We start from the raw sequence: 22216 nt of genomic DNA, 5'->3' as shown, positions 1-22216 counted from the left end.
CGGGCCGATACCCAAAAAGTATCGGATATCGCCGATTCCGATACCGGAAACCAATGCAAGTCAATGGGACACAAATATCGGAATGAAAATAAACCCTTTCTTTCCTTGTAGGTTAATTCTACATGAAGTAAAACAACTAAGAATAATGTAGAATGACATGAAAAGCCGGCAATTCATCAGCGGCATTCACCGGTACCCGACAATTTACAACAGAAAGAATAGAGCTTCACACATAGATTAGATAGATAGAAACATGTCAGTCACATATATATGAAGTACAGTGACAGTGTTGCTTACTGTACTTGTCATTTAGTGTAAAGGATTTATTAAAAAAAATATTAGTGTTTTCGTGCACCGTCTCTTTAAAAAAGCCGGCCGGCAATTCAGCATCTGTACCCGACAATTTATAACAGACAGAATAGAGCTTCACACATAGATTAGATAGATAGAAACATGTCAGTCACATATATAAGAAGTACAGTGACAGTGTTGCTTACAGAACTTGTCATTTAGTGTAAAGGATTTATTTAAAAAAATAATAGTGTTTTCATGCACCGTCTCTTTAAGAAAGCCGGCCGGCAATTCAGCATCTGTACCCGACAATTTAGAATAGAAGGAATAGAGAATCACACATAGATTAGATAGATAGAAACATGTCAGTCACATATATATGAAGTACAGTGACAGTGTTGATTACTGTACTTGTCATTTAGTGTTAAAATAAAGGATTTATTTAAAAAAAAATTGGCGTGGGGTTCCCCTTAATTTTAGGCTCTAGCGGAGGTTAAGCAGACAGCTGGGGCAAATGTTTGAAGCCTGGGAAGGGGGTAATACCCACGGAGCTTCCCAGGCTACTAATATCAGCCCCCAGCTGAATACCTAGCCTTTACTAGCTATTAAAATGGGGGACCCCCCCAAAAAAATGACGTGGGGTCCCCCCTAATTTAATAGCTAGCACAGGCTAGGCAGACAGCTGGGGGCTGATATTAATAGCCCAGGAAGGGTGCCATGAATATTGGCCCCCTCCCAGGCTAGAAACACCAGCCGTCAGCCGCCCCAGAAATGGCGCATCCATAGGATGCGCCAATTCTGGCACTTAGCCTCGCTCTTCCACGCTGCCCTGGTGCGGTGGCAGGGGGTAATAGGGTTGGGGTTGATGTCAGCTTATAATGCCAGCTGACATCAAGCCCAGGTTAGTAATGGAGAGGCGTCTATAAGACACCCCCATTACTAACCCCATAGTCAAAGTTAAAAGAAAACACAAACACCCAGAGTAAAGTCCTTTAATTGAAATAAAGACACAATTCTTTATTGTTCTAAATTAAACCATACTTACCGCCACGCCCATTCCAGCTGAAGCCAACGATCTCCTGCAATAAAAGAAAAATAATAAAGCAACCTCATCCTTACCTTTCGATGGTTCCCAGGACAGCTCCAGCTCTGCTACATCGAGATGACAGGCTGGACCGCAGCAGAAAGCTGCCATCCAGCCTGTCATCCCGCAGACACTGAGAAGCGCAGGCATGCTTGCGCTCCTCAGTGTCTCTCTGTGACGTCATCCAGATGAGCCGAGTTCATGTCCAATGAACTCAGCTCACCTCATGCACGTCACTGACAGCGTGGGAAAATTCTCCTGCACTCAGCGCTTCAGCGTGAGAATTCTCCCACGCTGTCAGTGACATACATGAGGTGAGGTCATGTCCAATGAACTCAGCTCACCTCATGCACGTCACTGACAGCGTGGGAAAATTCTCACGCTGAAGTGCTGAGTGCAGGAGAATTTTCCCACGCTGTCAGTGACGTACATGAAGTGAGCGGAGTTCATTGGACATGACCTCGGCTCATCTGGATGCCGTCACAGCCAGACACTGAGGAGTGGAAGTATGCCTGCGCTTCTCAGTGTCTGCGGGATGACAGGATGGATGGCAGCGTTCTGCTGCGGTCCAGCCTGTCATCTCGATGTAGCAGAGCTGAAGCTGTCGTGGGAGCCATGGAAAGGTAAGGATGAGGTTGCTTTATTATTTTACTTTTATTGCAGGAGATCGTTGGCTTCAGCTGGAATGGGCGTGGTGGTAAGTATGGTTTAATTTAGAACAATAAAGAATTGTGTGTTTATTTCAATTAAAGGACTTTTTTCTGGGTGTTGTGTTTTTTTAAATACTTTACTAGAAATTCATGGTGGTCATGTCTAATATTGGCGTGACCCCATGAATTTTGGGCTTAGGGCCAGCTGATAATGCCAAGCTGGCCTTAACCCCTTTATTACCCAGTGAGCCACCGCACCAGGGCCCTGGATGAGTTGGGTACAGCGCCAGAAGATGGCGCTTCTATGAACGCGCCATTTTCTGGGGCGGCTGCGGACTGCAATTTGCAGCGGGGGTGGCCCAGAAAGCTTGGGTCTCCCTGCGCTGCGGATTCCAGCCCCCAGCTGCCTAGTTGTATCTGGCTGGGCACAAAAATAGGGCGAAGCCCCACGCATTTTTTTTTTAAATTATTTCATGAAATTCATGGAATAATTAAGAAAAAAAGGGCTTCCCTATATTGTTGTGTCCAACCAGGTACAAATAGGCAGCTGGTGGTTGGGGGCAGCCCATTCCTGCCTGCTGTACCTGGCTGGACACAAATATAGTGCGAAGCCCCACGTCAATTTTTTTTTAATTATTTCATGAAATAATTTTTTTAAAAAAGGGCTTCCCTATATTGTTGTGTCCGGCCAGGTACAAATAGGCAGCTGGTGGTTGGGGGCAGCCTGTTCCTGCCTGCTGTACCTGGCTGGACACAAATATAGGGCGAAGCCCCACGTCAATTTTTTTTAAAATAAGTCCTTTATTTTAACACTAAATGACATTTGAGGAGTTAATAAAGATGCAGTCCCTAAATTATTATTTATTTTTTAATTAATTTTTCCCAAAACTTTTGACGTGGGCTTCGCCATATTTTTGTATGCCAGCCAGGTACAGCATCCAGCTTCTATGAACGCGCCATTTTCCGGGGTGGCTGCGCACTGCAATTTTCAGCGGGGGGGGGGAGGGGGGGGGCAGAAAGCTTGGGCCTCCCTGCGCTGCAGATTCCATCCCCCAGCTGCCTAGTTGTACCTGGCTGGACACAAAAATAGGGAGAAGCTTCACGTATTTTTTTTTTTTAATTATTTCATGAAATTCATGAAATAATTAAGAAAAAAAGGGCTTCCCTATATTGTTGTGTCCAACCAGGTACAAATAGGCAGCTGGTGGTTGGGGGCAGCCCGTTCCTGCCTGCTGTACCTGGCTGGACACAAATATAGTGCGAAGCCCCACGTCAATTTTTTTTAAATCATTTCAGGAAATTCATGAAATAATTTAAAAAAATTGATGTGGGGCTTCGCCCTATATTTGTGTCCAGTCAGGTACAGCAGGCAGGAACGGGCTGCCCCCAACCACCAGCAGCCTATTTGTACCTAGCCGGACACAACAATATAGGGAAGCCCTTTTTTTCTGAATTATTCCATGAATTTCATGAATTTAAAAAAAAAAAAACGTGGAGCTTCGCCCTATTTTTGTGTCCAGCCAGGTACAACTAGGCAGCTGGGGGCTGGAATCTGCAGCGCAGGGAGGCCCAAGCTTTCTGGGCCCCACCCGCTGCAAATTGCAGTCCGCAGCCGCCCCGGAAAATGGCGCGTTCATAGAAGCGCCATCTTCTGGCGCTGTACCCAACTCATCCAGGGCCCTGATGCGGTGGCTCACTGGGTAATAAAGGGGTTAAGGCCAGCTTGGCATTATCAGCTGGCCCTAAGCCCGAAATTCATGGGGTCACGCCAATATTAGACATGACCACCATGAATTTCTAGTAAAGTATTTAAAAAAAACACAAACACCCAGAAAAAAGTCCTTTAATTGAAATAAACACACAATTCTTTATTGTTCTAAATTAAACCATACTTACCATCACGCCCATTCCAGCTGAAGCCAACGATCTCCTGCAATAAAAGAAAAATAATAAAGCAACCTCATCCTTACCTTTCCATGGCTCCCACGACGGCTCCAGCTCTGCTACATCGAGATGACAGGCTGGACCGCAGCAGAACGCTGCCATCCAGCCTGTCATCCCGCAGACACTGAGAAGCGCAGGCATACTTCCACTCCTCAGTGTCTGGCTGTGACGGCATCCAGATGAGCCGACAATGAACTCGGCTCACCTCATGTACGTCACTGACAGCGTGGGAGAATTCTCCTGCACTCAGCGCTTCAGCGTGAGAATTTTCCCACGCTGTCAGTGACGTGCATGAGGTGAGGTCATGTCCCATGAACTCGGCGCACCTCATGCACGTCACTGACAGCGTGGGAGAATTCTCACGCTGAAGCGCTGAGTGCAGGAGAATTTTCCCACGCTGTCAGTGACGTGCATGAGGTGAGCTGAGTTCATTGGACATGACCTCGGCTCATCTGGATGACGTCACAGAAAGACACTGAGGAGCGCAAGCATGCCTGCGCTTCTCAGTGTCCGCGGGATGACAGGCTGGATGGCAGCGTTCTGCTGCGGTCCAGCCTGTCATCTCGATGTAGCAGAGCTGAAGCTGTCCTGGGAACCATGGAAAGGTAAGGATGAGGTTGCTTTATTATTTTACTTTTATTGCAGGAGATCGTTGGCTTCAGCTGGAATGGGTGTGGCGGTAAGTATGGTTTAATTTAGAACAATAAAGAATTGTGTCTTTATTTCAATTAAAGGACTTTTTTCTGGGTGTTTGTGTTTTTTTTAAATACTTTACTAGAAATTCATGGCGGTCATGTCTAATATTGGCGTGACCCCATGAATTTCGGGCTTAGGGCCAGCTGATAATGCCAAGCTGGCCTTAACCCCTTTATTACCCAGTGAGCCACCGCACCAGGGCCCTGGATGAGTTGGGTACAGCGCCAGAAGATGGCGCTTCTATGAACGCGCCATTTTCCGGGGCGGCTGCGGACTGCAATTTGCAGCGGGGGTGGCCCAGAAAGCTTGGGTCTCCCTGCGCTGCAGATTCCAGCCCCCAGCTGCCTAGTTGTACCTGGCTGGACACAAAAATAGGGCGAAGCGCCACACATTTTTTTTTTTAATTATTTCATGAAATTCATGGAATAATTAAGAAAAAAAGGGCTTCCCTATATTGTTGTGTCCGGCTAGGTACAAATAGGCAGCTGGTGGTTGGGGGCAGCCCGTTCCTGCCTGCTGTACCTGGCTGGACACAATTATAGGGCGAAGCCCCACATAATTTTTTTTTAATTATTTCATGAATTTCCTGAAATAATTAAAAAAAAATTGACGTGGGGCTTCACACTATATTTGTGTCCAGCCAGGTACAGCAGGCAGGAACGGGCTGCCCCCAACCACCAGCTGCCTATTTGTACCTAGCCGGACACAACAATATAGGGAAGCCCTTTTTTTCTTAATTATTCCATGAATTTCATGAAATAATTAAAAAAAAAAAAACGTGGAGCTTCTCCCTATTTTTGTGTCCAGCCAGGTACAACTAGGCAGCTGGGGGATGGAATCTGCAGCGCAGGGAGGCCCAAGCTTTTTGCCCTCCCCCCCCCCGCTGAAAATTGCAGTCCGCGGCCGCCCCGGAAAATGGCGCGTTCATAGAAGCTGGATGCTGTACCTGGCTGGCATACAAAAATATGGCGAAGCCCACGTCAAAAGTTTTGGGAAAAATTTATTAAAAAATAAATAATAATTTAGGGACTGCATCTTTATTAAGTCCTCAAATGTCATTTAGTGTTAAAATAAAGGATTTATTTTAAAAAAAAATGGCGTGGGATCCCCCATAATTTTAGTCTCTAGCGGAGGTTAAGCAGACGGCTGGGGCAGATGTTTGAAGCCTGGGAAGGGGGTAAAACCCACGGAGCTTCCCAGGCTACTAATATCAGCCCCCAGCTGAATACCTAGCCTTTACTAGCTATTAAAATGGGGGACCCCCCAAAAAAAAATGACGTGGGGTCCCCTCTATTTTAATAGCTAGCAAAGGCTAGGCAGACAGCTGGGGGCTGATATTAATAGCTCAGGAAGGGTGCCATGAATATTGGCCCCCTCCCAGGCTAGAAACACCAGCCGTCAGCCGCCCCAGAAATGGCGCATCCATAGGATGCGCCAATTCTGGCACTTAGCCTCGCTCTTCCACGCTGCCCTGGTGCGGTGGCAGGGGGTAATAGTGGTGGGGTTCATGTCAGCGCCAGCTGCCATGAAGCCCAGGTTAGTAATGATGGCCGTCTATATGACACCCCCATTACTAACCTACAAAGTGTTAAAAAGAAAAAACACACTACACCCAGAAAAAAATAATTTATTTGAAATAAAACACCATTTTATTTAATTCTTAGTTTACTAAAAAAAAAATAGTTACCTGTCCACGTTCCTGCGCTGATCTCCCATGCACAGCTGTCACATCTGGAGATGGTGACAGCTGTGCATGGCTGCTGTAAGCTCACGCTGCCGGGAACACGTCCGCTCCCGGCAGCGGGAGCCACTGACTGAGGTCACCGGAGTGCATTCAGGCAGCGCAGCTCCGGAGACCTCCTTTACGGCAGTGCTGTACCGTGGGAATTTCTCACGATACAGCAGTGCCGTAAAGGAGCTAACCGGAGCAGCGCTGCCTGAACTCCGGTGAACCCTTACGGCCCCGTCATTCTAGCGGCGGCAGCGGTTCAGAGCGGTCACATTCTATGTGGCTGCTCTGAACTGGAGATCTTCGTGGGACACTCGTGGACTACTACGGAGGGGTAAGGATAAGGTTGTGGTTTATTATTTTATATTTTATTACAGGAGATCGATGGCTTCGGGGAATTAGGTGTCTTGGTGAGTATAGGTGTAGTTTTTTATTTTTTACTTTATTTTAGGTGGCGATCGGCGGGGACAGGTAATGTATGAACTAATTTCTTTTAGGTAACCACTGGCCACCAATGACATGTATTTAACATTTATTGGGGACACAGTAGGGCAATTTAAATAGCAGGATCAGGCTGATGGGAACTACTGCTCCCATCGAGCTGATCCTGCTGGCAGGAGTGGACGGGGGACAGACATAGGCCGATGGGAGTAGTAGTGTCACATCGGCCTATGTCTGCCCGCACACACACCCGCACACACACCCGCACACACACACCCCGCACACACACCCCGCACACACACACACCCCGCACACACTAATCATGACGGGTCCGGGAGGTGAGGCTGACCTGTGCGCCGTGGGAAAGTTGATGTGAGTTCATGCAGTCAAGCATGAACTCACATGAACCCTCTGAGGGCACCGCGGCTACTTCAAATGAACAGCTGATCGGCATCACCTGATACCTCAGCTGTTCATTTGAAATAACCGGCGGGAAAGCGCAGCACAGAACGGGAAAGCCGGCGGTGAAGTCTTTTCACTGCCGGCTTCCCCGCCCGGGTCCTTCGCTCCTTGGTGCTGCGCTCCCCGCCCGGTCCTAATTTACGATCGGGATGGGAGGTGGCGAGGGGAGCGGAGGATCGGGGTGGGAGGCTGCGGGGAAGCAGTATGGGGCTGCGTGATTGTTTAAAAGCCGGCGGCTTTTTACCGCGCGCCGGCTTTTAAACAATCAGGAGAATTCTCCCACGCTGGGATGGCATTCTGATGACAAGCTGGATCGCAGCTGAGCGCTGCCATCCAGCTTGTCATCCTTCAGAGACACTGCAGAGCGCAGGCATTATGGGAACTTCCGATTCCGGTATTCGATATTATAAAAGTATCGGAATTAAGTATCGGAATTCCGATACAGTGAATATCGGCCGATACCCGATATTTCAGTATCGGAATGCTCAACACTAATCATAAGGTCTAATTTATAGCAGCAAACAGTATCAATTTATAATACCCAATATGCAGAATCCCTAACCCCCTTACCTAGAGGTCATTTAACCTCTAATCAAAAGAGAAATATGATGAAATCAAGATATCCGCTCACCATTGATATAGCTAACCAGCATACTATAGAATGCCTTTTTTTAAGAATTATTAGTATATTATACAAAAGGTTTAGAGATTATAAGTGCCACTGTGTATATCACTGTATGCCCCACTCATAAGGAGACAGCCAATTGAGACTAAAAGAGAAACAACAATGAATCTGGAGGATCTGGCACTATAAGTATATACCTCTTTAAGAAAGATTTATGTGCTATCCAAGGTAAAGGAGGCTTAGGGTAATACCAGTAAGAACTTATGGGTGCTTATATAAACTGCCTCACAGGATGAAGAGACAGATTCCTAAATGAAAAAGGGTAGGGCTGCAAAGCATAGAGAAAAGACAGTTGTCAGAAAGTTATACTTACTGCTGAGGATGGATCTGGCCGCACCTACCCTTTTTCATTTAGGAATCTGTCTCTTCATCCTGTGAGGCAGTTTATATAAGCACCCATAAGTTCTTACTGGTATTACCCTAAGCCTCCTTTACCTTGGATAGCACATAAAACTTTCTTAAAGAGGTATATACCAGCATTTAACTGCAGACATATTATAGCGCCAGATCCTCCAGATTCATTGCTGTTTCTCTTTTAGTCTCAATTGGCTGTCTCCTTATGAGTGGGGCATACAGTGATATACACAGTGGCACTTATAATCTCTAAACCTTTTGTATAATATACTAATAATTCTTAAAAAAAGGCATTCTATAGTATGCTGGTTAGCTATATCAATGGTGAGCGGATATCTTGATTTCATCATATTTCTCTTTTGATTAGAGGTTAAATGACCTCTAGGTAAGGGGGTTAGGGATTCTGCATATTGGGTATTATAAATTGATACTGTTTGCTGCTATAAATTAGACCTTATGATCAATTCTTGATGGATCTGTCTTGCTGACGGTTTTTATTCATTCCCTGTTTTGATTGTTATCTGTGAATTTTAAATATTTCAATAAAAATAATGCTTTTATAGTATTGAATTCTCTTCTTGTTTGTTGAGCCGATGTCTCTGGGCTCAACATAGTGTTGAGATATTGATCCTCTTTGAAGAGTATTGATTTATTTTGGACATTGGTGATTAAGCATGGAAGAAGTGCAGGGGGACTGAGGCTAGTTGGATCCAGAGATAAGGCCAGCTTCAGAGCACTTTGAGCAAACTTTAAAGCACAGAGCTTGAAAGAGGCACAAGCTCCTTACTAGGTAATTGTCCACTGAGACTGCAGGGTGACCGGCAACCTATGTTTAAAACTGCACACTTTAAAATTAAAAATTCCACCGTCCTTGAGCACAGAGGGGATTTTTAATAGGTGGTACACTGCAAAGTAGCTAGTTTTTACAAGCACTTTGTAATTTTTCCTATTCAAGAACTTGAGACAACTGTTGTAAAAAATGTTAAAGGGAGTCTTTCAGCAGGTTTTTCGAGAGCAGCATGATGTAGGGGCTTAGAGACTGATTCCAGTGATGTATAACTTACTAGGTTGTGTGTTGCTGTTTCAATAAAATGAGTGTTTTATCAGCAGCAGATTATCACAACAGGACTAGCTTCCTCATTCCTCCTAGTCCTGCTGTTTGATGTAACCACGACCCCACTGTAGCGCCGGCGTCCCTGCCCTCTGCTAGGCAGGGACGCTGTTCCCCTCACCTCTCTGCTCCGTGCCCGGCGTCCTCCTCCCGCTCTGCTGGCAGCGCGCGCTCCTTCCCGGCCACTGTGCTTAGGGCGCGCGCTTTCCCTCCCTCTTAAAGGGGCCGCGCGCGCCGTCCTAAGGAGTCCCCGGCCAATGGCCGGAGGACTTCACCATATATAAGGCACCTCCTCCAAAATGGAGGTGCCCGAGCAATGTTGTTGCACTGTTCACTACTCTGCTTCAGCCCTCAGGTCCCGTTGCCAGTTACCTGCCAGATACCTGCCAGATTCCTGCCAGCTTGCTGTCTTATTCCTGCCTGATATTCTGCTACCTGCCTGCTAGCCTGAGGTCCGACGGTCTGCCTTACAACTCCTGTCAGTCTGTCTAAGGACCAGCTTGCCCGCTCACCTGGGAGCGCACATCAGCTACCTGCCTGCTAGCCTGAGGTCCGACGGTCTGCCTTACAACTCCTGTCAGTCTGTCTATGGACCAGCTTGCCCGCTCACCTGGGAGCGCACATCTGCTACCTGCCTGCTAGCCTACCTGGAGGCTCCGCCGTCACGTGCTGTGACCACCTGCCTGTCCAGTGACTCCTGCCCGCTCACCTGGGAGCGCTCATCTGCTGCCTGTCTGCTAGCCTACCTGGAGGCTCTGCCGTCACGTGCTGTGACCACCCGCCTGTCCAGAGACTTCTGCCCGCTCACCTGGGAGCGCTCATCTGCCGCCTGTCTGTTGGTCTTCCTGGAGGCTCCGCCGTCACATGCTGTGACCACCCGTTTATCCAGAGACTCTCGCCTGCTCACCTGGGAGCTCACGTCTACCATCAGCCGCCACAGGTCGTACCAACCCTTTACCCAGAGACTGCCCCGGTCACTTGCCGTGACCATCTGCCCGTTCATCCAGAGACTGCCCCGGTCACTTGCCGTGACCTCCTGCCTGTTCTTCCAGAGACTGTCCCGGTCACCTGCTGTGACTGCCTGCCTGGTCGCCACCCGCTCCCTTACAAGGACCGCCCCCTTGTATAGTAGCTCAGAGGTTCCGCCTCCCAGACCTGTTACAGTTTGCTCGGGCCATGGAACCCGGTGGCACCCAAGCTCCCTCGCTCTCGGACCTGTGTCATGAACTGTCCCGTCAGAGGTCCCAACAGGAGTCCATCCTGGGTCACCTGCTGAATGTCAATTCTCGCCTGGACACTCTGACTGCTCCGCCAGCAACCTCCGCCAGTGTCATGACTCGCAATCCGGCAGCTCTCCTGCCCACTAATACCATGGTATCCTACCCCGGACCCCGGCTTTCTGCACCTCCTCGCTTCGGAGGCGACTCCGCCCAGGCTCAGGGCTTCATAAATCAGTGCACCCTGCACTTTGACCTCCTGTCCCACCAGTTTAACTCCGACCGGGCCAAAATTGCCTTCATCATGTCCCATCTCACCGGGGAGGCCCTGGCCTGGCTAAATCCTCTATGGGAGAGAGGAGACCCCCTGGTGTCCGACTTGCCTGCCTTTGTCACGGCTTTCCGGAAAGTCTTCGATGAACCCGGACGGAAGACCTCATCCGCATCATCACTGCTACGCCTCCGTCAGGGAAGTCTCACCGTGGGCCAATATGCCATACGGTTCCGTACCCTTGCCTCGGAGCTGGCCTGGGATAACGACGCTCTGGTATCCGTCTTCTGGGAGGGTCTGTCCGGCCGTATTAAAGATGAACTTGCCGGTCGGGACATTCCTACCACTCTCGATGACCTAATAACTCTTGCCACCCGGATTGACCTACGGTTCCAGGAGCGTGCCAAAGAGGTCACCCGTGAGAGGAGGTTTCCACGTCTAGCTCCTACTTTTCAGAAACCCGTCACTCCCTCCGTCTCTCCCCAGGAACACTCTCCTGATCCTATGCAGGTCGACCAGACCAAGATGGTCAAAACCCGTCAGGACTTACGCCGTGCTGAGGGGAGCTGCTTCTACTGTGGCAGTAAGGAGCACCGGATCCGTGCCTGCCCGGAGAGGTCGGGAAACGCCTGTGTCTAGGTTCGCTCAGAGAGGTCGACCTAGACAAAAATAAATCCTCTCCATCTTTGCTGCTGTCAGTCTCAATCGTCTGCGGGGAGAACCGTTATTTCGAACTAGCCCAACTTGACTCTGGAGCAGCCGGGAATCTTATTTCACAGTCCCTGGTAGAGAAATACCGCATCCCCACCAAACCTCTGGCTGTACCCTTGTCTGTTGCTGCCGTGGATGGGGGTCTCTTACCACGCCCCATCCAACTCATCACCGAATCCATTACTCTGCAGGTGGGAATGCTGCATTCTGAGAGTATCTCCTTTCATGTTCTGCCTGGACTCTCTCACGCCCTCTTGCTAGGTCTACCTTGGCTCCAGAGACATGCACCCGTGCTTGACTGGCAGACCGGAGAAGTCCTTCGCTGGGGACAGGACTGCCATAAGACCTGTCTGGTTCCCGTCCATCCCGTCCATCCTTCTCCTACCCCAGCTAATCTACCTGGACTTCCGATTCCTTATTGGTCTTATGCTGATGTCTTTAATAAAAAGGAGGCAGAGACACTACCCCCTCATAGACCATACGACTGCCCTATCGACCTGTTACCCGGTACTACTCCTCCCCGTGGGCGTATTTATCCATTATCCGCTGCTGAGACCCGGTCGATGTCCGAATATATTGAGGAGAATCTGGCCAGGGGATTCATCCGGAAATCTACCTCCCCGGCGGGAGCAGGCTTCTTTTTCGTCAAAAAGAAGGACGGCTCTCTCCGTCCCTGTATAGACTATAGAGGCCTTAACCAGATCACGGTGAAGAATAAGTACCCCCTTCCGCTCATTCCGGAGTTATTTGATCGTCTGAGGGGGGCTAGAATCTTCACCAAACTGGACCTCCGTGGGGCGTACAACCTGGTTCGTATCCGTCAGGGGCATGAATGGAAGACGGCATTCAACACCCGGGACGGCCACTATGAATATCTGGTAATGCCCTTTGGTCTCTGTAACGCTCCTGCCGTCTTTCAAGAGTTGGTCAATGACATCTTCCGGGACCTTCTCTACTCCTGCGTAGTAGTGTACCTGGACGACATCTTGGTCTTCTCTCCGGATCTCCAGACTCACCGGAGGGACGATCGTCAGGTCCTGCTCAGGCTCAGGCAGAATCACCTCTTCGCTAAATGCGAGAAGTGCCTCTTTGAGCAGACCTCGCTTCTGTTTTTGGGCTACATTATTTCTCAGACCGGCCTACGAATGGATCCAGAGAAACTGTCTGCCATCGAGAAATGGCCTCGACCGGAGGGGTTGAAGGCCATTCAGCGGTTCCTGGGCTTCGCCAACTACTACCGCCTCTTCATACCACACTTCTCTTCCCGGACTGCCCCAATTTCCACGCTCACCCGTAAGGGTACTAATCCCAAAGAGTGGCCGCCCGAAGCAGAGGAGGCCTTTCTTTCCTTAAAACAGGCCTTCTCTTCCGCCCCGGTGCTGCATCGCCCGGACGGCAACAAGCAGTTCTTCCTGGAAGTTGACGCCTCCTCCTCTGGAGCCGGAGCGGTACTTACTCAAAAATCATCTTCCGGGAGGATGGTAACTTGCGGCTTCTTCTCTAAACTCTTCTCCTCCTCAGAGCGCAATTATTCCATAGGAGACCGAGAGTTATTGGCCATCAAACTGGCATTGGAGGAGTGGCGTTACCTGCTCGAGGGGGCTCTTCACCCGGTAATAATTTACACTGACCACAAGAACTGGGCTTACCTCCAGCATGCCCAGAGACTTAACCCGCGCCAAGCCCGGTGGTCCTTGTTTTTTGCTCGCTTTGATTTTGTTCTTCATTTTCGCCCGGCTGACAAAAACGTCAAGGCAGACGCCTTGTCTCGATCCTTTCTGGTGTCTGATCTCGAGGAAGATCCGAAACACATCATCGATCCCGCCAGAGTATTGCAGGTGGCTCCCGTGAGTCTAAATCGTCTCCCTCCCGGAAAGACGTTCGTATCAGTACCTGATCGGGAGAAGATCCTTCACTGGGGTCACTCGTCTAAACTGGCTGGCCACGCCGGTCAGAAAAAGACCCTCCAGCTTATTACCCGGCACTACTGGTGGCCTACCCTGCACAAGGACGTAATAGACTTTGTTTCTGCCTGTGTGTCCTGCGCCCGCAACAAGGTTCCAAGACATCTGCCAGCCGGTCGCCTCCTTCCGCTTTCTGTACCTGCTGCCCCCTGGCAGCATATAGCAATGGACTTTATAACTGACCTCCCAGTCTCTGCCGGTTGTACGGTCATTTGGGTGGTCGCTGACCGCTTCTCCAAGATGGCTCATTTCGTTCCCCTGCCAGGCCTCCCGTCTGCACCCGAGCTAGCTAAAGACTTTATTCGTCACATCTTTCGTCTTCATGGCCTGCCCCTCCACATCGTGTCGGATCGTGGGGTACAGTTCACCTCACGCTTCTGGAGAGCCACTTGTAAACTGCTAGACGTCACCCTGGACTTCTCTTCCGCTTACCACCCACAGTCCAATGGTCAAGTGGAGCGGATCAATCAGAACCTGACCAGTTACCTCCGGCACTTCGTTAATGCCCATCATTCAGACTGGGTGGATCTCCTACCATGGGCCGAGTTCTCTTATAACAATCACGAGAGCGAATCCTCCTCCAAATCCCCATTTTTTGTAGTCTTCGATCAGCATCCTCGGATTCCTTTTCCTGTCTCCACCTCTGTGGACAACCCGGCTGCGGAATCTCTCGTTAGCAAATTTTCCTCCATTTGGGAGAGTACCCGATCCGCACTCCTTCAGTCGTCCGAACGGATGAAAAGACACGCTGACAAAAAACGCCTGGATCCTCCACAATTTCATCCTGGAGATAAAGTCTGGCTCTCATCTAAATATGTCCGACTCAAGATACCTTCTTACAAGTTAGGGCCTCGGTTCATCGGTCCTCTGGAGGTCATCAGTCAGATCAACCCGGTGGCCTATAAATTGAAACTCCCGGCCAACTTACGGATCCCTAACTCCTTCCATGTATCTCTCCTCAAACCTGTGGTACTTAACTCTTTTTCCAAGTCTACAGGTACGCCTCCTGCTCCGGTTTCTGCTGAGGACGAGTTTGAGGTAAAGAACATTCTTGCTGTTATGTTCTGCTACCAGAGCTAAGGAAAGAGAGGAGATCTGTCCCTACGATAGAACTCAGCTGAATCCCTACGATGTAACAGGGAACCTGATCCTGCGATCAGACCTGCTAAAGTCCTAAGCTAGTCTGTACGGAGACCTATAGATGTGGGGAAGGAATCCCTACAAGTACTAAGGACTGGGAGGAATATGGGACACCTCCTAACAGAAATAATAGCAGACAGACGAACAAACAAAATATATAGAACATAGAGGTCCGTAGACCAAGCAAACTAACAGAGTTAGATACAGAGCACAGGCTAGCTAGAAAGTAGTTATACAATGAAGTCCAGCAAAGCCAGAAGGGCGGAGCAGGATTAAATAGGCCAACAAGGTCATGTGACCAGCAAAGGAAAAAAAACCTAAGAGCAAGGTTCTAACAGTACCCCCCCTTCTAAGAGGATCCTCCGGATCCCCTAGGACCAGGCTTATCAGGAAATCTCCTGTGAAACGCTCTGATAAGTCTGGACGCGGAAACATCATCCGACCTCACCCAAGAGTTATCCTCGGGTCCGAAACCTTTCCAGGCCACAAGATACTGCAAACTACCTCTATACCGTCTAGAGTTAAGGATGCGAGAAATTTCATATTCCCCGTCCTCCACCACCGGAGGAACAGAGGCAGAGGCGTCACAATCCGATACAACAGCTTTTTTCAACAGAGAGACATGAAATACCGGATTAATTCTCCAGGAGGTAGGAAACTCCAACCTAACAGCAGATTGGTTGACAACCTGAAGCACCTTAAAGGGCCCTACAAACTTGGGACCCAATTTCTTAGAAGGAATCCTCAACCGCAGATTCCTAGAGGACAACCAAACCATGTCACCAACAGCGAACAAAACCTCCTGTCGCTTCCTATCAAAGTAGTCTTTAGATTTTCTGTTGGCCTCCTGAAGATTACCACGCACATCCGTCCAAACTCTCTCCAAATCACCGGAAAAATTCTCCTCCTCAGGCACGGCAGATCCCAACTTGGAGAACGACCCAAACGACGGATGTCTCCCAGAACAACAAAAAAAAGGCGAACAACCAGCAGAAGAAGATGCATGATTGTTCAGAGCAAATTCAGCAAGTGGCAGAAACTCAGACCACCCCTCTTGATTGTCTGCCACAAAACAACGCAAGAACTGCTCAACATCCTGGTTTTTCCTTTCTGTCTGGCCATTAGATTCAGGATGATATCCGGACGAGAACGACAAATGAACTCCCAACCTGTCACAAAAGGCACGCCAAAAACGAGCCACGAACTGAGGACCCCTATCAGAAACAATGTCAGTAGGAACGCCATGTAGTCTGACAATTTCCTTGACAAAGGCCTTAGCGAGAGTTTTAGCGCAGGGCAGTTTGATGAAGGGAACCAAGTGACACATCTTGCTAAAACGGTCCATGACCACCCAGATGACAGTAAAACCCTCAGAGGGGGGAAGGTCAGTTATAAAGTCCAAGGAGCACTGGGAACCTCCAAAGGACAAAGCAACCCCGCAGCAGGAGCATGTGAGGACTTAGATCTAGCACATATAGTACATTGACGCACCCACTTAATGACTTCCTTCTGCCATCCAGGCCACCAAAAACTGCGACCCACCAGTCTCTTGGTCTCAGAGATTCCAGGATGACCTGCCAACCGAGATTCGTGACACTCAACAAACAAATCTCTCCTAAAGGTCCCAGGCACAAACAACCTCCCATGAGGAGTGTTAGATGGGGCATTCTCCTGTGCTTTAAGAATCTCATCTTCCAAAACGGAGTCCAAAGCAGCTATCACAACACCTTCTTGTAAAATGTTCTCCTCTTTCTCAGCACCGACTATGGGAGAAAAACTGCGAGACAAGGCATCCGCCTTAACATTCTTAGTACCAGGGATGTAAGTAACGGAGAAATTAAACCGCGAGAAAAACAGTGCCCACCTAGCCTGACGGGCATTCAGGCGCTTGGCAGCATCAAGATATATCAGATTTTTATGATCCGTAAGAACCTGAACGGGAAATTCCGCACCTTCCAAGAAGTGGCGCCAGTGTTCAAATGCGAGTTTAATAGCCAATAATTCCCGATTACCAATATCGTAATTCAGTTCAGTCTCCGAAAATTTTTTTGAAAAAAAGGCACAGGGATGTAATCCATCCCCGTTATCCTGAGACAATACTGCGCCAACCCCCACAGAGGAAGCATCAACCTCAACCAAAAACGGCTTAGTCACATCAGGCTGCATAAGGATGGGAGCAGAGGTGAACCTCTCCTTGAGATACACAAAAGCTTCAATGGCCTCAGAAGACCACTGAACCGCATCAGCACCTTTCCTGGTGAGATCGGTCAGAGGTTTGACAATACTAGAAAAAAATTTTATGAATTTTCTGTAATAATTGGCGAAACCTAAAAACCTCTGTATCGATTTCAAACCAATAGGCCTAGGCCATTCCTGTACAGCTTGAACTTTAACCGGGTCCATCTCAAAACCTTCGCTGGAGATAATGTAACCCAAAATACTAATTCTCTGTACAGCGAACTCACATTTCTCCAGCTTAGCAAAAAGCAAATTGTCCATTAATAACTGTAATACCTCACGTACGCTCCGCCAATGAGACTCCAGATCCGGCGAATAAATCAAAATGTCATCCAAATACACAACCACATTTTTGCCAATCAAAGGTCTAAGGATGTCATTAATAAGATTCTGAAAAAATGCAGGAGCATTAGTAAGACCAAAAGGCATAACGAGATTCTCAAAATGACCCACAGGAGTGTTAAAAGCAGTCTTCCATTCGTCACCCTCCTTCATGCGCAACAGATTGTATGCCCCCTTAAGGTCAATTTTAGAGAACCACTTGGCCCCCATTAACTGGTTAAACAGATCAGGAATCAATGGCAGTGGGTAAGGATTGCGTACAGTAATTTTGTTAATCTCACGAAAATCCAGACAAGGACGTAAACCGCCGTCCTTTTTTTTTACAAAAAAAAATCCAACCGCCACAGGAGACTTAGAGGGCCTAATGTGACCGGCGGCCAAACTTGTCTGTATGTATTCCTCCAAAGCCTTCCTCTCAGGAATAGTAAGGTTAAATAAACGACTTTTAGGAAGAGTCGCTCCAGGGACAAATTCAATAGAACAATCATAGTCTCTATGGGGAGGCAAAACCTGCGATTCCTTCTCAGAAAAAACTCTCCAAAAATCCTGAATAGGAACAGGCAATTCTCCCCTATCCAAAGCTGCAATACGCCCGTTACAACACTTGTCATAACATTTATGGCTCCAGGATTTAATTTCACTGGTAGACCAATCCAGTACAGGATTGTGAAATTTTAACCAGGGCAATCCCAATATTACTGGAGAAGGCAAGTTATTCAAAACTACCAAATCCAATTTCTCATGGTGAACACCATTAATAGTGAGAGGAAATTCACAGACCTTGAGAGTAATATTCTTCAAAGGGGAACCATCCACAGAAACCACAGCAATGGGGGATGATAAAGGTTCGGGTTTTAAATTGAGTCTTTCCAAGAATCCCCCATCAATAACATTCAGAGTAGACCCACAATCAACAAACACCCGAAATTCCATTAATTTTTCCTGAGCAATCGTGGAAGCAGCTAAAAATACACCCTTGGAATTTAAACAGGCAATACGGGCATGACTGACCATTTTTTTTTCTTTCTTCATACGAAGCTCACAGCCTTTAATCAAATGACCAGATTTTCCGCAATAGAAACACAAGCCTTCAGAAAATCTACGATCTTTTTCTTGAGAGCGAGGTGCCACCGATCCAATCTCCATCGGTTCACCACTGTTAGTACACACATTCTCATAACCAGAAACTGACATAGCAGAGGATTTGCTCTCATTAACCCTTGCACGCAGTCTCCTATCCACCCGTATAGCTAATTGCATAGCCTGTTGCAAATCTTCAGGTGTAGGATAAGCAATTAGCAGGTCTTTAACCCTTTCATTGAGCCCAGCAAGAAATAGACTTTTCAGAGCAGAATCGTTCCACCCTGTTTGAGTAGACCATCGACGGAAATGAGTACAATATTTTTCCACATTACCTGATCCCTGTTTCAAACGTCTCAACTCAGTCTCAGCTGATGCGACACGGTCAGGATCATCATATAATAGTCCCAAAGCAGAAAAAAAACTATCCACTGATCTGAAGCATGTATCACTAGGTTGCAAAGAAAAGGCCCACTCCTGAGGCTCTTTGCGCAAAAGTGACATTATGAACCCTATGCGCTGGGATTCATCCCCAGAGGACTTGGGTCTCAAACGAAAATACAATAAGCAAGCATTTTTAAATGAAAAAAAATTCTCGGTGTTCACCAAAAAATAAATCCGGCAAACATACCTTAGGCTCCAAGAAATGTGCTCCAGGACAGTTACTCACGTGCTGACGGAGCTCGGCCACTTCCAGAGAGAGTCCCTGCAGGTGTTTAGCCAAATCCTGAACCGACACCATGATGGAACAGAAAAATCTTTCCTTAGAGAATTTGCGGGCTGGACTTACTGTTATGTTCTGCTACCAGAGCTAAGGAAAGAGAGGAGATCTGTCCCTACGATAGAACTCAGCTGAATCCCTACGATGTAACTGGGAACCTGATCCTGCGATCAGACCTGCTAAAGTCCTAAGCTAGTCTGTACGGAGACCTATAGATGTGGGGAAGGAATCCCTACAAGCACTAAGGACTGGGAGGAATATGGGACACCTCCTAACAGAAATAGTAGCAGACAGACGAACAAACAAAATATATAGAACATAGAGGTCCGTAGACCAAGCAAACTAACAGAGTTAGATACAGAGCACAGGCTAGCTAGAAAGTAGTTATACAATGAAGTCCAGCAAAGCCAGAAGGGCGGAGCAGGATTAAATAGGCCAACAAGGTCATGTGACCAGCAAAGGAAAAAAAACCTAAGAGCAAGGTTCTAACACTTGCCACCAAAAGGGTAAGAGGAAAGACCTTTTTTCTAGTAGATTGGAAGGGGTTTGGTCCTGAGGAGAGAACGTGGGAGCCCCGGGAGAACATCCATGCCCCTCTTATCCTTGCTAAATTTCTGTCTGGCCTAAAAAAGGGGGGGCCTAAAGGGGGGGGTACTGTAGCGCCGGCGTCCCTGCCCTCTGCTAGGCAGGGACGCTGTTCCCCTCACCTCTCTGCTCCGTGCCCGGCGTCCTCCTCCCGCTCTGCTGGCAGCGCGCGCTCCTTCCCGGCCACTGTGCTTAGGGCGCGCACGCGCGCTCTCCCTCCCTCTTAAAGGGGCCGCGCGCGCCGTCCTAAGGAGTCCCCGGCCAATGGCCGGAGGACTTCACCATATATAAGGCACCTCCTCCAAAATGGAGGTGCCCGAGCAATGTTGTTGCACTGTTCACTACTCTGCTTCAGCCCTCAGGTCCCGTTGCCAGTTACCTGCCAGATACCTGCCAGATTCCTGCCAGCTTGCTGTCTTATTCCTGCCTGATATTCTGCTACCTGCCTGCTAGCCTGAGGTCCGACGGTCTGCCTTACAACTCCTGTCAGTCTGTCTAAGGACCAGCTTGCCCGCTCACCTGGGAGCGCACATCAGCTACCCGCCTGCTTGCCTGAGGTCCGACGGTCTGCCTTCCAACTCCTGTCAGTCTGTCTATGGACCAGCTTGCCCGCTCACCTGGTAGCGCACATCTGCTACCTGCCTGCTAGCCTACCTGGAGGCTCCGCCGTCACGTGCTGTGACCACCTGCCTGTCCAGTGACTCCTGCCCGCTCACCTGGGAGCGCTCATCTGCTGCCTGTCTGCTAGCCTACCTGGAGGCTCTGCCGTCACATGCTGTGACCACCCGCCTGTCCAGAGACTTCTGCCCGCTCACCTGGGAGCGCTTATCTGCCGCCTGTCTGTTGGTCTTCCTGGAGGCTCCGCCGTCACATGCTGTGACCACCTGTTTATCCAGAGACTCTCGCCTGCTCACCTGGGAGCTCACGTCTACCATCAGCCGCCACAGGTCGTACCAACCCTTTACCCAGAGACTGCCCCGGTCACTTGCCGTGACCATCTGCCCGTTCATCCAGAGACTGCCCCGGTCACTTGCCGTGACCTCCTGCCCGTTCTTCCAGAGACTGTCCCGGTCACCTGCTGTGACTGCCTGCCTGGTCGCCACCCGCTCCCTTACAAGGACCGCCCCCTTGTATAGTAGCTCAGAGGTTCCGCCTCCCAGACCCGTTACACCCACCACTGATTAGCACCTATCTGTCAGTATACAGTGTACACAGAAAGCTGCCAATCATTGGTGTGGGCGGGGTTATACAGAATTCAGCATTCTGAGGTCTGCTAAATCTACAGCAAAGAAAATAGTGATTGTATCAAAGTGACAGCAAGCAGCTCAGTAAGGGACACATCACTGGAATCGGGGTCTCTGCTTATGCATCATGCTGTTGTAAGAATACATAGCAAAAACCTGGTGACAGATTTCCTTTAAGTATTAACACAATCATCAGTTCTTTCACTTAGGACCAATCAGTTCACAAACAAGTGTTATATCTATAAATATATTTGTAATATATATTTATATTATAAAGTATCTATAGTTTACAACTGCACCATCGAAAATTCTTGACATCAAGGCAGTTGCCTGTAAGAGTTTTGACCACCAGTGGCGTAACTAGAGTCTGATGGGCCCTGGTGAAAAATTTGGACCAGTAGACCCCCCCCCCTATCCGGATTATATATAAATACGGTATATGTCATCCATCCGGGTATATATGTCTCTTATCTTGGGATATATATGCCCTCCATCCTGGTAATTATGTCCCTCATCCTGGTATATATGTCCCTCATTCACAGCCCCATCATGGTATTTATATCCCCCATCCTGGTATATGTTCCTTATCCTGGGCCTCATCATGGTATATATAGATATATATCTCCCATCCTGGTATATGTCCCTCGTTCTGCCGCTGTTCTTTAATGTATAGAAAAAAATAAATCATTATACTCACCAGGGGCGTACATAGAAATCATGGGGCTCCATAGTAGAAGTATGATGCGCTCCCCATAGTCCTCCCTATAGTATAATTCCCCATCCACATAGTCCTCCATATAGGCCCCATACTGGCAAAATTTTTGGGCGCCCTTGAGACTCCGCCCAGACTTCACCCCAGCTCCACCTCTATCCCTCGAACCTTCTACAGTCCCACTGCCCACTCTTGGAAAAACTCCACTTCCTCACCAATCACACATTACCAGTTCCCAGTGAACACCAGATCACACACATAGCCATCAGCTTTTGTTTCGGCCAAAGGATTTTTACCACAATAAGGTAGACTCTTCTGGCCAGGCCCTACTCTACTCTAACCTATTAAAAAAAATTAAATATCTAATACTCTTTTTAGGTATATTTCTATTTATTTTTCTTTAAGGGAATGTGTCATATAGATTTTTTAAAATGACTAATAATACCACATACACGGGACAAATACCACCACACCAGATATTACCACCACATAGTGACCGAATAATACCACATACCAGGAACAAATACCGTCACACCATGACCAG

General features: G+C 48.4%; 1 protein-coding gene across 2 annotated transcripts in view; it reads left to right on the top strand.

Moving 5' to 3' along the window:
- The window catches only part of FLT4 (fms related receptor tyrosine kinase 4), a 338737-nt gene that overhangs the window by 303591 nt on the left and 12930 nt on the right, over positions 1-22216 (top strand). The window lies entirely within an intron of this gene.

Source organism: Phyllobates terribilis, unplaced genomic scaffold, assembly GCF_046119375.1.
Source record: "Phyllobates terribilis strain yellow unplaced genomic scaffold, ASM4611937v1 Scaffold_10__3_contigs__length_209671492, whole genome shotgun sequence".
NCBI lineage: Eukaryota > Metazoa > Chordata > Amphibia > Anura > Dendrobatidae > Phyllobates > Phyllobates terribilis.
Note: the sequence above shows the minus strand (reverse complement) of the source record. Positions and strands in the feature narration are given on the sequence as shown.